The sequence below is a fragment of the Myotis davidii genome, unplaced genomic scaffold (assembly GCF_000327345.1).
Source record: "Myotis davidii unplaced genomic scaffold, ASM32734v1 scaffold196, whole genome shotgun sequence".
In the NCBI taxonomy this organism is placed as follows: Eukaryota; Metazoa; Chordata; class Mammalia; order Chiroptera; family Vespertilionidae; genus Myotis; species Myotis davidii.
In genome coordinates, this window is record NW_006288258.1 from 2,752,108 (window position 1) to 2,767,777 (window position 15,670).

The 15,670-nt window shown below is 40.3% G+C and overlaps 1 protein-coding gene across 2 annotated transcripts in view; it reads left to right on the forward strand.

Moving 5' to 3' along the window:
- HS3ST5 (heparan sulfate-glucosamine 3-sulfotransferase 5) overlaps window positions 1-15,670 on the forward strand; it is a 148,563-nt gene that overhangs the window by 42,676 nt on the left and 90,217 nt on the right. Inside the window, exon 2 of one of the 2 annotated variants that reach the window (XM_006760157.2) lies at window positions 1,880-1,993. The gene's annotated coding sequence lies outside the window, so the exon portion shown is untranslated. The remainder of the gene's footprint in view (window positions 1-1,879; window positions 1,994-15,670) is intronic. The other variant, XM_006760158.2, reaches the window with a different exon arrangement.

Sequence of the window (15,670 nt, forward strand, 5' to 3'; positions counted from 1 at the left end):
GGAATGAGTTGGGGTGGGAGGTGGGGGGGGTAATAGGGGGAAAGGACACATATGTAATACCTTAATCAATAAAGAAAAAGGAAAAGAAAACGAAAAAAAATAATTGAATAATGAGGAAAACAACTGAATAGCTTCATTTTATAAATTATAGATATATACTCCAAACTTTATATTTGTAAGAATATACAAATATATTGATATAGTCAAATTTGTATATATGTTTCCATATGTTTAAAAATAACCATTAGCTAGTTCTTATACTGGAATGTTATTCATTTAACATAAATCCTGACACATGGCAGGTGCTTAATCAATGTTTGCAAATTTAAAAAATAAATGGTTTCTATTATCTATTGCTTTTCTGTGGTCTGGAATTAGTATAAATGTTAAGAATCTAAAAGTGAACAGTGCCTTTCTGGGTGGAAAAGGGTGATTTAAAGGCAAGTTAGCTTGTTTTGCTCCTTGTACTAAACACCTGTAATTAGTGATTGTCACATTTTTTTCTTGTGTTGTAAAACTGAACTAATTGAAGATACTGCCCTTAGGGGATGAATTCTACAGTGTAATAAATGTTGAGTACCCTCTTGAGTTTAGCGTTTTAATTATTCATAATTATAATGATTTCTGTTTATTTGAGAACTTTAGAAATAATTCTAGTTTATCAAAAAAATTCAGAAGCAGAGTAGTTGAGGCTTTGCTTTATTTTATGTTGGGGTTAACAGGCCTATGAACATGCCCGGACATTCTCATGAGCAATGGAGCCAGTTTACAGGTGGGCACTACTGATGTGTGCCATGTCCTGAATTAAATGGAGGCACTTATTTCTACTCATTCTCTGATTTCTCTAGAAGTATTTGGGCAATGTTGGGATTGTGAGGTGAAGAGCTGACAAGGATTCAAGTGGAAGAACTGGAAATGATGTAATGCAGTATGAACCAAAGAGGAGAACAACAGATTTGATAGCTGGTTATTAACCAACTATATAAGTTTCTAAGGTCTTTCCTCTTCTTAAGAGGGTGTGTGTGTGTGTGTGTGTGTGTGTGTGTGTGTTTGCTTTGCACCCTAAATATATTTTCACACAAGAGACCCAAGTTAAAATATGGGTATTCAAGGTAGGTATTCTGGCCATTTTCGACTAGAATAATTTTTACATCTACTATATTCAAATATATACTAGTGATAACAATATATTGGGACTGGGCTCCTACAATCTATTCAATGTCATATACATTCTTAATAATAGCCTGAAATAATGAAATCCTACTTTAAAAAAAAAAAGTTTGGCATTGCAAATTTGTTTCATTGCAATCTGTTTTATTTTCCCCATCTCTTTCTTTTTCTACCTATCTAGCCAACACTTTAATTTTAGAGCCAAATATGTACTTTGCAGCTAGAGAATTACTCAGGTCTTCTGATAATCTATTCAACTTAGGAAGCAGCAGCAATTGTTTAATATATTCAAGTAGCAGCAAAGGTAAAAATGATTGATATGGATAATATCATCCTATAAAAAGGTCCGTCTGGAGGCACGCGATATTAGCAATTTTAAGGAGAGTACATTTAACCACTCTCGCCTAAAAAGCTCAGCAGAACCAAGGTCCTGCTACAAGAACATTATCTGAAAGTACCTAGGAGTATGTCTTTGATGAAAGGGAATTAACAATTACACAATCCAGGGTTAGGCTCAAATGTGAGCTCTGCTCTTCATCAGCAAATTGTTTACTAAAGAGACTGGAAGTGCCATTTAAAAAAAGAAATGTTCTGATCATCCACAATATATCTCTCCTTCCCAAAGCAAATTTTTAACCACAGCTACTAAGAAGAAGGGGATGGGAAACGACTAATTGGAAACTCACGTTGTCTCTGCCTCTACCCTCAGGTGCTGACAAGCAGGGGACAAGCCCAAAAGACAGGCCGTAGGGAAGGAGAGGCCATGGAATATCCACCAACCAGATAATCATCGCTGGAATAACCGGGAAGTGTCTGAATGTAGGTATGTGCATTGAAGACTTCTGTGTGCTTCTGCGTGTAACACCCCCCCACCCCCGCCCCATCAGCCTTTTGAAAGCCTATGTGATGGCCAGGCGTATGTGAGTACGTGCACAAGGCCACTCACACACCCCGGTGGCCCTGCAGCGGGAGGTCCTCTTTATTCTCTTGGACTTTGAAATCATCCTACAAAGTGACTTAAATTGCCTCCTGCTCTCTAGCCTCGGTGTTCCCATGTAGAAACCTTCCTCCCAAGGACACTGACCACTGGGTCTGTGTCCTTGCTCTCCCCATGCTCTGACCATCCAAAATAACTCCCAATTCCTCTGGGCTGGTTTTAGTTCTGGTTCCCCTCCAAGATCTAAGTCAAGGTCTACCTCCACTACAAATTCTTGCTGCTTTCTCCATCCCCAATATTAGCTTTGGTCCAAACTTCTATAGAACGTGTAGTTACACCCTTTCTCTGGCATTTGACAACGTGATCCACATACTGCTTTTTTTCTCGTTATGCCCATGTCCTGTGTCCTCAGTGCCACTGTTTATTGCTGGAAAGGCAGGATCTGCCACATTTTTGTATGCCGGATTCCAGAGCAGCAGAAAAGGGCATGTCATGAGCTGTGATGATGAAGTGAGGCAGCAGCGGGCAGGGGTAAAGGACACAGGGTCTGAAGCCACACTGCCTAAGTCTAAGTTCCCGCTCAGGCAATGACTAGCTGGGTGCTCTGGTCAAGGTTTTCTGAAAAAAAGAAAAACAACAACTTTCTGTGCTTTAGAGATGTCTACATCTCTAAAATAGTAGTAATTCCATCCATCTCCTTGAGTTGTTGTAAAGTTTAAATGAGCTAACAAATTTTAAGAGGCTTAGAATATCTAATACATATAAAACACTCAAAAAATCATTACCTAGTTACTACTGTATACTCCATCTTAGTTTTATATTAGTAATATTCCATCTTAGTTTTCTCATAATGCTATAAAATACCGTTATCACCGTTCTACAAACAGGAGCCCTGTGGCCCTGAGAGGTGGTGAATATTACTAGCAAGTGAATAAAATGTATTCACTTGCCATCAAAGAGTAAACTCCAAAATTTATAAATTTTTAAATCATTTTCTTCTATTTTAAATTATTTTGGAGAATTTACCAAGAGCTCTGTTAAACTTGGCAGACTAGCCTTCTTGGAATCTCTTCATTTTCTAGGAAATCATCAAGTCTTGTTCTTGTCGCTGCCAAAATTCCTTGGCCGCTGCTGCTTCATTAGTGCATCTGTAGCACTTAGCACTGTGCCGGGATGTAGTAGATGATTGATAAATCCTTGGTTAAATTAAATTTTGTCACCCTGCTGATACATTAAGTATACTCTGCCCTTCTGGCCCACTGCTTAATTACAGAGGAGCTTTAGAAATCCTCTGTGGACCTAAAGAAACTACCTTCAGGTAAAATATTTCCATGAGAAGGGATGGGAAGAACTAACATTTTTGAATGCTTATCTTATTCTAGGTTTGCTGGGGTGTTCTTTTTTACTTTGCGAACATTATTTCATTTAATCTTCAAAATACCCTATGAAATAGGGATTGTTACCCCCATTTACCAACCAAAAAGCTAAAATTCAAATAGTCTAACCAACATATTTAAAAATCACACAACTGGTGGGAAAGAATTTCCAATGTAAGTCTAACCCAAAGACCAAGAAATGATGAGGCAGTAATGGGGTAAAGTGAGACTCGGATTCAGTCATGAGGCAGATCCTCTTGACACAACTTCAGGTGATGCATGTGCCTCCTTATGCCTCAGTTTCCTCAGTTATTTTGAGTATCAAAATATTTTATTTGTAAATGGCTTTGAAATTATCATTGGTGCTGTAGACATAAACTATAATTATGGGTCTGGTGAATATAAACACTGAAACAAGTAAGAAGTCCCCAGAAGGTTTGAATTCCCTAGCAGGTGATGGGAGGAAGGTGGAAGCAATGAAAGGAGGTGAAGATCAAAGACAAAGAAATGCCATGCCTGTGGAAGCATCTGGGGGCAGACCTAGAAGGTGTTACTCTAGTACCAGTGCTGATTCAAGGCTGTTCAGTTGTCAGTTATCCTGAGGATATGTTAGATCATGTTCTAAAATGTAACTATAATGGCCACAATCACTAAACCAAACACTGGATGTATAGGACAAAGCATTGGAAATCAGGACAGTTGTACATGGGGCCATGTATCTTGTATAAGGGATGGTTGTGAGACAAGCTACTCATTTGAAGGATTTAGAGTAATATTATCCTTAAATACATGGTTCTAAAACTACATGTGTGCCATGGGGGTGTGGGGCTGGGTTGGAAGAGGTTAATGGGGGGAAAAGGGAGACATATGGAGTACTTTCAACAATAAAGATATCAATAAAGATATTTTAAAGCCGAAACCGGTTTAGCTCAGTGGATAGAGCGTCGGCTTGCGGACTGAAAGGTCCCAGGTTCGATTCCGGTCAAGGGCATGTACCTGGGTTGCGGACACATCCCCAGTAGGAGATGTGCAGGAGGCAGCTGATTGATGTTTCTATCTCTCTATCTCTCTTCCTTCCTCTCTCTAAAAAATCAATAAAATATATTTTTTTAAAAAAAGACATTTTAAAAACAAAGCTCAAAAATAAAATAAAATAAACTACATGTGTACCTTCCAGAGTACCTGAAACCCCTAAGGGCCTCAGTGGGATCCAGGCTGCTTGTTCTTGAAACAATTTCTTTAAAAGTTTTTCATAGAAATTAATGGCACTTCATTTGTTGCTGGTGTCTTGTTTTGAAGGGAAGTTAGATTTATTTGGTGAGTTAATAAACTATGGCACACATTTAGTTCATAAACTAAATAGGCATGTGCCTCACTTATTACGATAGTAAAAACAGTTCAGTGTTATAAAACTGTAAAGTGCTTTCTATTTCTTAGCATTTAATTACATCCCTACAGAGTTTAGAGAACAATGAATCTCAGCATATGACCTATTGCATGTATTTAGATTTAAGGAAGTTATCTATATAATAAAAGCTTAAGCAACCATTACAGCAGAACAACCAGTCGCTATGATATGCACTGACCACCAGGGGGCAGACACTCAATGCAGGAGCTGCCCCCTGGTGGTCAGTGCGCTCCCAAAGGGGGAGCGCTGCTCAGCTAGAAGCCGGGCTCACAGCTGGTGAGCACAGTGGTGGTGGCAGGAGCCTCTCCCTCCTCTGCAGCAGTGCTAAGGAACAGTGAGCTGAGTGGTAAGGAGTGAGCAGGCGGGTGGTAAAGAGCAAGGGGTCCTGGACTACAAGAAGGCACAAGCCGGGCTCAGGGATTCCCCACTGCCCAAGTGCATGAATTTTGTGCACCAGGCCTCTAGTTTACTATAAGAATATACACATATTTTTTCTTTTCCTTTGTTTACATGATAAATTCCAGAAACCACCTATCAGATATTTTAAATTGCATTTTAACTTGATTGAGAACAGGCAACCTAGCTGATACTTTAAACAGTATTGAAGAAATCAAAGAGAAATTAAGAAACCACTTTCATAAGTGTCTTTTGTCAAAGCTTGCCTAGAGGAAGCCTCCACTTCCAAGATCTACTGCTGAGATGGAGAATCTATGATCGATTGCTCAATTGCATCTGACCAATTTTAACTTGCAGACATTTTGAAAAATATAGCCTATGACAATAACAGATTTAACCTATTATAATAGCCTCTTTAATATTTGAACTTTATCATTATTGTTAATTATTAAGCACCTTGATGGTAGAATGGCTTGTAAGGATAATGATTGGTATAATGGAGCAACAAATGGTTAATTTAAGGAATATTTTTAGAGTGTATTCCTTATAAATTATATAAATGTTTATAAAAATAATTTTTACAATATTAAATTACATTTTTTTGCAAAGTAGTGAAATATAATAGAGGAAATTTTTCCTACTTCTATTACTTAAAAAACATTTGTGAACATAGGTTCTTCAATATATAGCAGGATGGTCCCTGTCTGGGAGAAGACTCGTCTATACTAATAATAGGGTAATATGCAAATTCATCGGGATGCTGTCACAGTAACCACCCATCAGCAGGCTGCGTGAGCAGCAGGCGTGGGTGGGCGGGGACTTGTGGCATTGGGGATGGGGGCAGGCCGTGGCGGCCCTGGCTGTGGTCCTCAGGGGCTCACAGAGAGGCCCCTCCACCGCAGGCCTGGCCCAGTGGGGACAGGGGAGGCGGGGCCCAGCAGAGGGTGGCATGTACTCTCAACGTGGCGGCAGCAGCTGTGAGCAGCACTAAGCAGAGCCTGCAGGCCAAGTTAAAGCAGCACCTGTGGGCCATCAGTGCTGTGGAGTGGCTGTTCCAGTCCCGCCTCCTGGCCCAGAAGGTGTGCAATCACAGGGACAGCCATGGTGGTAGGCCAGATTGACGTCCTCCTGGGCTCGCCGCACGGGTTTACAGATCTGCACAGGTCTCCAGTGTGCGCATCTTATCCCCTCACCTTGCGTGCAAATGTCCCTCAGAACGCTGTCACCCACGCATGCCTGCAACAGTCCCAGACCACGGCGCGTGCATGTTCCCCCCGCCCCTCCGCCGCACTTCCGTCAACCCCGGCGTGCCTACATCCCCGACACAACGTGCACATATCCCCTCTGGCACACTCACGTCCTTTGGAGTGTGTCTGGGTGCTCGGGACAGGCAGCTGTGAGATGTCAGTGAGAGGGCGGAGTGGTGATGCCCAAGGAGGCCAGTGCAGCGACAAGATCACCTTCATGGGGCTAATGCAGGTGCTGAGGCAGGAGCAGGTGCAGACAGACACACCTGGTGGGCGTGGGGCAGCCCTCATTGAGGTGCCTCCAGTCAGCGTTAGGGGTCAGGAACCCAGAGGATGTGAGGAGGTCTGTCCTCTCAGTGAAATGGCGGTAGGGTCGGAGCAACTGCAGAGGAGGAATGTGCACTCAGGGCACTGGCGTCCTTGAGCGAAGGCCACTCTACTGAGCCTCACCTGCTCAGGGCCTAGCGCACTCCTGCCAGGCAGCAGGGGATAGGACATGCTTTTCCAAGTTAATGAGAGAAAACATTAATTCTCCCACTGCCCATTAAGGTGGAAAGCGGAGTGGGGAGACATGTGGGGAGTGAGCGAGGTTCCCAGTCTGGGCGTTCCAAACCTGCTGTTGGTTCCTTTCACCACTGACTAGAGATATACAGGGTGTCCCCCCAAAATGTATACACACTTTGAATACCTACTAATTCCAATGGGTTTAAGTATGAAAAGAAAGAAACAACAATGGAGCTGTCATCTGTTAAAAGTGTGGGCCTAAACCGGCAGTCGGACATCCCCCAAGGGGTTCCAGATTGGAGAGGGGGCAGGCTGGGCTGAGGAACCCCGCCCCCATGCATGAACCTCATGCACCAGGCCTCTAGTCCTATATAATGAAAGCCTAATATGCAAATTGTCCCCTCGGGTGGTAGTCCGACCAGGAGTTCAACCAGGAGACCAGGTGTTTGACTGCTTGCTATGATGTGCGCTGACCACCAGAAGGTGGCGTAGAACATGGCGGGCTTCGGCAGCGCAGTGCTGGCAGCGGGCAGCAGTGGAGGTGCTGCCGGCCCCAATGGGCCCCAATGAGAGTGGGGCCGCAGTGGGATGGTGGAGCAGGTGAGCGGGCAGCGCCAGGCCAAGGCAGGTGTGAGTGGGGGCCCAATTGCCCCACCGATTGCCCCACAGATGGCAACCAGCAGTGGGGTGCGGGGCCACTGGCCAGCTCCCAGGCGCTAAGGGAGCCGTGAAGGTGGGGGCCGATTGCCCTGCTGATTACTATGCAGACGGTGACCAGCAGCGATGGCGGAGGGGTTAGGACTGCCTCCCAGCTCACAGGCACTGAGGGAAAAAGGGCAAATGGCAATATTAAAATATTTCTTCTAATTATTTCCCTTTCAATGTGCACAAATCCGTGCACTAGGCCAATAGTAAGAATTATAATATCTGCTATTCATAAAGTGCCTATTCTGTGCTAGACCCTTTAAAATAGATCATTCTTAGTCTTCAGAATGTCCCTGCAAGTATATTTTGTTTTCCTCATATGTCCTCTGATATAGTTGAGAAAACCAGTGAAAAGGTAGTGCCACAATTCAAACCCAGATTTTGAGACTCCTGTGCTCACGCTTTTAACTATTAGGGAAGCCATTTGCCTCCATAGAGGAAGGGAGGTAAAAAGTTAAACACACACACACACACACACACACACACACAATAATAATAGCTACAATTTATTAATGTGCCACGTACTGGGCTAGGTGTCCTAAGTTCCTTATCCTAATATACAGCTCAAAAGAGGCTTTTTCATCTCAGGATTTTCAAATGAATTGGATATTAGTATTCCCATTTTCCCTGTGAGATATTTAAGGTTCAAAGGCACTGAATTACTGACATAAGATGGCACCCCTGATAAGCAGCAAAACTGGGTTTCCAACTCAGGTCTTGTTGAGTTCAAAATCCATGTTCTTTCTAATATTATAAGCTAAAATATATAACTTTTATAAACTAAAGACTCTGGACTGCTGCATACTTATCTTTTTTCCTCTGAATGTCTTGAAATGATTTCAGTTTTGTTTAGAAATTATTGAACTTTCTGTTAGTAAGGAACTTTCAGAAAATTAGTATTAAATCAATGAATATGCACCACTTTGTGTTTAGTCTAATGAGGCTCAAGTTTACATCAAAGTCAGATTTTAACAGTATAACTCTCCTGTGCTCAGCTTATATTTTATAATCTACAATTCTCCTAAGAACTTAAAAATTAAAACAGGTTTATGAAACTCCGGAAAACTGCCCTGCATGCATAAATTGCTGTTCTAAATGCCGCAAGTTACAAACACAACTGAATATCTTTCATCCTAATCTTACAAGAAGCCTAGAGCAGCATTTTCGCATTCATTTATTAAACAAGTATCACTGATTGCCCACTATTTTCATAATAGTGTGTGCTAGGGAGATTGGCAGAGAATAAGAACGCAGACCCTGACCTCAAACAGCTTTATAAATTAATTAGAGAAAAAAAGACATGGAAACCACTAAGCAACAAAAATTGAAGTTAAGGAACATGGCAACAGTGAAATAAATTGTGTTTAATGAAAAAGAAAAAAAAAAAGACTACTATAGTTTCACGGCTGGAGATGCTGACTATGGGTTAAAGTAGTGGAAAAGGCCTCACAAAAAAGGCCACTGTCTAGTCAGAGAGGATGGACGGCACTGGCCAGGCAGGCACTTGGGGTGGAGGTGGCCAGCAGCAGGCGCATTTATTATCCTGAAGGCTTCTTCAAGGGAACTGGAAAAGACAAGATTGGAAAAGGAGGTGAGCCCAGATAGCCAGGGGCTCTGATTCCAGCTAAAGACTCTGGCCTTTGGCCTCAAGGTGATGGGAGTCATTGAAAATTTTTGAGCAGGGAAATGACATAATTAAACAGTGCTTTAAAGAAAAGATAAATTTGGCAGAACTGGGCAGAATGAATTTGTTCAGAGAGTACGGGAGCAAAGAAACTACAGCAATAATTCAGTTCTAAGGTGATGAGGTTTTGGACAAAAGTGACAGTTGGACTAGAAGGAAGAAAATAAATGCAAGAGGCAGTGCAAAAAAAGACGAGAGAAGGCGATGACTAGATATGGGAGAGAACGACACAAAATAATTAATTTTAAATTCTGTTTGGGAAGTTATATCGTTTATAACTTTTGTTTTAGAATTAATTGGGCATCATCCATAATATTCATGTTCTGAGATGCCACTGGATTCCAGGAAGACCTTGCTTTTATTCAATGTGGCATTTTTTTTCTAGGCAAATTTACAGTGAAATCCTGCTTCCAAAGAGATAATAAATACTTTTATAAAAATGCCTGAGAAAATGTTTGTAACGTTATGTTATAGTAATAATAATAATGCAGTTATAGGTTGGCAGAATGCTTAGATGAGTGATGTAAATTCAGCTAAACAATGATGTCCAATTTGTTTCCAAAATTCTCATTTATTGATTTTGCTATTGTTATGTTTTCTACCAAAGTGACTTTTAAAATCTCTTTATTGGTTGTCTACATTAGATCACTCTTACAAGTATGTTGATATGATTCTCTAGCAGTTTGGGTATATTTGGTGCTTCCTCCCAGGATAAATCCTGTGGTCTTCAAAAGGTCCCTGTTTAATTATTGTACTTGATGGGAAAACTGAGCCATAAAGAAAGTGAATTAATGATTTATTCAGGGTACTATGAGAGCAGAAGAATCTATCTTTCCTTTAGGTCCAGTGGACTTCATTGATCAAATAAGACTAGAAAGAAATATTCTTTTTGGTTATTTAGGTTTGGTAAAAAATACCCAGCACCAGGCAAATACAACCTTGTTCCTTAGAACACTTTCTCCCTTTCTCTTATCTATATATGTACCAGTTACTTTAAAAAGCAAGTGTCACTTTAATATTACTTAGATACTGTTTTTAATGCATCAAATAAAACATATTGTGGCTTCCAATATTAATTCATTCTCCACTTAGCATTGATAAAAATATTTATGGTCTGCTACAGAGCAAAACATATTGTTATCCATTTCCCCCCGCTTTGATAAAAAGCATTCTTCAGCTGTTTCTAGGAACAAAAGTTGTCAAAGTTTGATGGTAATTTATGTTGTCAGTGCATTAAGTTGATTTTATGGCAGCCAACACAACTATTGTCCATTTATGAAACCAAGGATCACTCTAGGTCTCCACAAAGGCCATTTGATACCTGCCCTCTCATTTGACTGACCTTGAGGGGAGTTGAGTTTGGTAATTTATGGCAAACACCACCTAGAAGACCTATTTGCAAGATTCACTGTCATTTAGTGCTAAATGATCATTGCTGAGTCCAGGGACAGTCTGAGCTCCTGACAGAGCAATCCCATAAAAAATATTGCCTACCCACCCAGGTGTCCTTTCCAATTACCTGAAGTAGGAATTAATACTTTTAAAAGCTGCTAGTTTTTGAAAGGTTATTACAATTTATTCCAGCAGTTTCTTTTGCACATTATGATGAATTAGTTTATTAGGCCATTATTTTCCATGTCAGCTTTTTAGAAGATTGAACCATAATGTTGAAACATTAGTGTGAATGGCAAACATACTATTTTACAGCTGAGTAATATATTTCTTTGAGAAAAATGTGCTCCGTTTTTAATAACAGGTAATTTTATGTTTATGTTCCCTAATGCTGTTGTCAGATATTATTTATTTCTGTTTGGTAAGAACTGGAGAATTTTCTTTCAAAATGTTAATGGTGGCCTAGACAGATTTTAGAGTCATAGTAAGAATATATTACTTAAAAGTAGAAATTATAAATTGTGTTTTTCCCTGAAAGCTAATATTTTGTAAGGTTTCCTTGACACCAATTTAATACATGATTACTCCCAGGGAGAGTTATACTCCTGTCTCCATTTTATTTTTTTCTCTAAATGTAGTGGACCAGGTGGGGAAGGGGTAGTTCATTTTTCTAAGGTCTTAATGACTTTTAAGTTTTTGTTTAATAAATCTTCTTTATCTGAAATGATTTGTTACTTCAGAGATCATTTAGTGATATTCTATCATATATAGGTATTTTTTAGGTAATAATAATTAGCATTTGATAGAGATTTTTCAGTCATTGTTCTCCATTATATGTCTACTAAAATAGTAAAGCAGTATAGTAACCTCCTATTTACCAAGTATTTAAAAATACCTCTATGTGGAAACGATTAATTAGAAGTACTTTAAAGATCATTCAGTGTACTATATTTTTATTCAGATAGCAAATATTTTTGCATGCCTAATACCTGCCAGGCATTATAAAACTGTGTGCAGTGGGACATAGCCATGGCAACAGTTTAGACATTCAATCTCTTTATTTCTGTTAAAATTATTTGTGGAGATACAGTTTTTACAAAATATAGTTCCACAAAATTCTGAAATTTGAGTGAGCTAAGCATGTAAGCAAATTCGGTAACACTTTGAAAGGTTTACATTTGCTTTCTCCAATCCAACAAATGCTTGCCAAAGGAAATACTGTTTTTGTTTTCTCGTCAAACACATTTGTTTCTGTAGCAAATGGTTTCAAAACTGAAGTATTTATTTTTGTTGATATGACGGAAACAAATGTTAGTTTTAGCAGAATTAAGATTTGAAGCACTCCATAAATTTTTCACATTGTGTCAGAGAATTTTTTATAATGTCTGAAGTTAATAATGAGAATTCCGAAGTTTCTTCTTTTGGGGGAAAGAAGAACATACATACAGAAAAACGCACACATAAGAAGTACAGAGCTGTAAGTGTACAGCTCAATGGATTGTCACAGAGTGAGCACACAATGTAACCACCACTCAAATCAAGATAGAAATCACCAACATTCCAACAAACAACCTTGTGACCCCTTTCAGTTAATCACACCCCACCTTCCACCCCCAGTAACTATTCTTCTGATTTATGACATCATAGTTTACATTAGGCTATTTCTTGAAAGTTATAAGATCGTGATAAAATTATTACTTCTTTTGCTAATGTTTCTGAGATTCATCCCCATGGTTGGATTCTGTTGTACTTTGTTGACATCAATACATGGTATATTCCATTGCTTAAATGTACCATATTTTATTTGCCTATTCTATTGATGATCACTAGATTGATTTCTGTGTGGGGTTTGGCAAAAAAAATTTGTATGAGCATTACATATACATATATTCATACAGGTTGGGGCAAGAGTAGGTTTACAGTTGTGAGTACGTGAAACAGTTTATTCTTGTATTATTATTTATTAACCAGCAGCCCTGCACACGAATTCATACTCCAGTAGCTCACTGCAGCCCTCCACTAGCTCTCCGCCCGCTGCCCCGCCCTCCTGTAGCTGCCTCCACCCCCCCTCATAGCTTGCTGCCCTGCTCCCTCCTGTAGCTCTCCACTGCCCGCTTGTAGCTCACTGCCCCACCCTCCTGCTGATCTGTGATCCAGTCATTATGCAGTCGGTCGTTACACGTCACGGCGTAATGACCATCTGCATATTACATCTTTATTATATAGGATTATTGTGTGATTTCCATGGTAAACCTACTTCTGTCCCACCCTGCATGTCATAAATATATATACACAATATTCCATTGTATGTATAGTATATTCCCAGGAGTGGAATAGCTGGATCTCAGGATTGGCACAGGTGCAGCTTTTGCAGATACTGCCAATGAGTTTCCCTGAGTCCTGGTTCTTTCTTATACTCATTAGCTATTTTCCTTTGGACGTCGAGCTAAAAAATAATTGGGGAGAACTGGAGTAAATAATTTCCAGGTTTATTTCAGGCCTATACCTCTGTAATTCAGTGCTTGTTTACAATGGAGAACATTGGCATAGATTTCAACAAAAAGGCGGATAATGAGAATCTGCTACTTGGTTTTCCATTATACTTCACTATGTGCATTTACATATGGATGTGATTGTTATTGAACCTGAGCATTCACATTATTTGCTAAATAATAAAATTACAGTATCTGATGCAGAAGAGCTGGAAAGTTTTCTGCTTTCCCCTATATGTTCCATGAAATACAGAACATTTTTTGCCAGGCTGTTGGTAATAACGAGACAAATACAAAACAGGCCCGCTCTTCAGTATTGCTGGTTGTTTTCACTGGAGGGGTGCAGGGACTGTGTGTACACATCCTTAGGGGTATTTTACACAAAGGAAGTATTCAAGACATTTTTGTTGTACACATTATCCATTTTGTAGAATGATTTGGGGAGGACGGAGCTGTGGGGGTTGCATAGAATCCTGCTCTGCCAACTGACTTTAGCCAAATTATTCATCTCCTTTAGCCCTACTTGCTTCATCTGTAATGTGGAGAAAATAGCCCCTACTTCAGAGGTCACTGTGAGTACAAAGGACGTAGCATATGTGAAGCACTTCACACAGTGCCTGCTGGTGATGCTCAGTAAATGTAGGGTGGCATTCTTGTCTTTTTTAATTTTAAGATGGTATTTTTACAACCTCTGTCAAAAGATAGTAAAGATTCTGCTGCTCATACTTTATGGATAGATAGGAATGCTCTAAACTTTATTAGAACCTGACAGCTAGATGTTATTCTTTCTTTTATCAATTTTCCCACAAATATTGATGCAGTAGACTATGGGCAATGTACTACACAAGGCATGAGTATTCCACCACATTTTATTTTATTTTTTTTAAATATATTTTATTGATTTTTTACAGAGAGGAAGGGAGAGAGATAGAAAGTTAGAAACATCGATGAGAGAGAGACATCAATCAGCTGCCTCCTGCACATCCCCTACTGGGGATGTGCCCGCAACCCAGGTACATGCCCTTGACCAGAATCGAACCTGGGACCTTTCAGTCCGCAGGCCGACGCTCTATCCACTGAGCCAAACCGGTTTTGGCATCCACCACATTTTAAACTCTGCCCCTGGCACACAGAGCTGATGTGGCTTGCAAGTCCTCCAGCACTTAAAGTACAGCGTGAGTAGGCATGAAGGGGCGGTCTAGACACTCCAGGAACACTTCCTGGAGGAAGTGACAGCTCAACAACTGATACCTGACAGATGCCTAGGCCTTAACCATGTAAGGGAGGGTGGGGAAAGGGATGTTCAGGAGTAAGAGCATACCAGGCAGAGGAAACAACACTAGAAGACTGGAAGATTTTCAGAAAAATTGAAGCTTAGAAGGCAATGGATAAGAAAAAGAAATGAAAATGTGCCAAGAAGAAAGAAATAAGGCTAAAAAGGCAAACAGGGACCAGTCCATTAAGGCCTTATACACTGGACTTTGGACTTTATCCTGAGGATAATGAGAAGCTATTGATTATTTTTAAATTAGAGTATCTTTATTAGATGTGTGTATTAGACCATTCTTGGTGAAGAATGGGAATGGAGTGGGGGGTAGGGGGGACACCACAGGAGGTAGAAAGATAGTAAACAGGGTAGAAGGTAGCAGTGGTCTGAATTCGGGTCTCAGCGGTGGGAACAGAGAAAAGTGGACGGATAGAAAGCACCTCACTTGGAAATCTAGGATGGCACCGTACCATAGCCTGAGCCTGGACAGTGGAATGCTTAGTCATAGTAATTACTAAAGGGGAGAAGGCAGAGGAAGAGAAGGTGGAGGTAGAAGGACAAATGAATTGCACTGGAACAAGGTAAGGTTGAAGTGCTGTGTTACCTAAGTTTGTGTCGAAGAAATAGCTTTGACTTCAGGAGGGAAATCTCAGATGAAGATGTAAATAGCAAGGTAATTGCAGCATTCATGGGCATAGGGCAGGTTGGTTAAGCAGAGTTTAGAGTGAAAAGAGAGCATCCTTGAAGAGAGCTATGAGGAAAAGCCATATTTAAAATATAGGTGGGAGAAGAAGAACCTGAATTACAAGCCACAAAAGTGGTAAGAAAATGTGTAGTGTGTGTGCTTATCATGACCAATGGGATAAAATGTTTCTGGAAGAAGGAATGAATGGTCAGTAGTGGCAGATGCTGCCAAGGTGGGAAACAGCCTGGGTATTGAGAAGTGCAACCACCAGCTTTGGCAACAGGGAATAAATCTGTGGAAACTTTGCTAAGAACAGGTTGGCGTTGAACAAGTCAAGGTACAAGTGATAAATAAAAACATAACTACGGGGTGATGGGCTTCCAGGCAAATACGATTACTAAATAACA